Genomic DNA, 651 nt, shown 5'->3' on the forward strand with positions numbered 1-651 from the left:
AATAGTCACACTCATGGTCTTTGGTCAAAAATGACCGACCATAGGAAATGAATGGGAAATGGGAAAAAAAATCGAAAATACAGAAAATGTGTATGTGTACAATCTACAAATCCCCCACAATGCGGAAAGAAATTGTACAGCAATGAAGGGGTGAAACTCTAAAACATCTAGAGTGCAAAATCAACACACCAACTCACACACACGCGTGGACACACACTTGTACACACACACACACACACACACACAAATGAACTGGTGTGACTGTAACACTGCAACTATGTAAAATAAAATCAATAATTCAACTACAATGCAGTAAAAAAGTGGACAGCAAGGAAGGGGTTACACTCTAAAACATCAAGAGTGTAAAATGGATACATCCACTCACACACACTCACTTACACACACTCACATACAGAATTATACACACTCAAATTAATTGCTATGGCTATAACCATATAGCCAAAATGAGTCAGAAGACTGAAATAAGAGGTTAAAATCAAATCAGACCCAGAAGGATTAAGCTCTGATAAAGCATTCCTGTTAATTTTTGTTAATTTTTTATAGAATTGTAATGTTTTGTATAACAAACTGCTTTCTGTGTTCAGGTTTGAATGTAGTAATAATAATGCAAAAACCTACACTTCAAATCAA

At 35.2% G+C, this 651-nt stretch overlaps 1 protein-coding gene across 2 annotated transcripts in view; it reads right to left on the minus strand.

Moving 5' to 3' along the window:
- The window catches only part of LOC107753507 (transmembrane 4 L6 family member 1-like), a 5,119-nt gene that overhangs the window by 3,914 nt on the left and 554 nt on the right, over positions 1 to 651 (minus strand). The gene's annotated exons all lie outside the window — the stretch shown is intronic.

Source organism: Sinocyclocheilus rhinocerous, unplaced genomic scaffold, assembly GCF_001515625.1.
Source record: "Sinocyclocheilus rhinocerous isolate Xijiao unplaced genomic scaffold, SAMN03320098_v1.1 scaffold1523, whole genome shotgun sequence".
NCBI classification, from domain to species: domain Eukaryota; kingdom Metazoa; phylum Chordata; class Actinopteri; order Cypriniformes; family Cyprinidae; genus Sinocyclocheilus; species Sinocyclocheilus rhinocerous.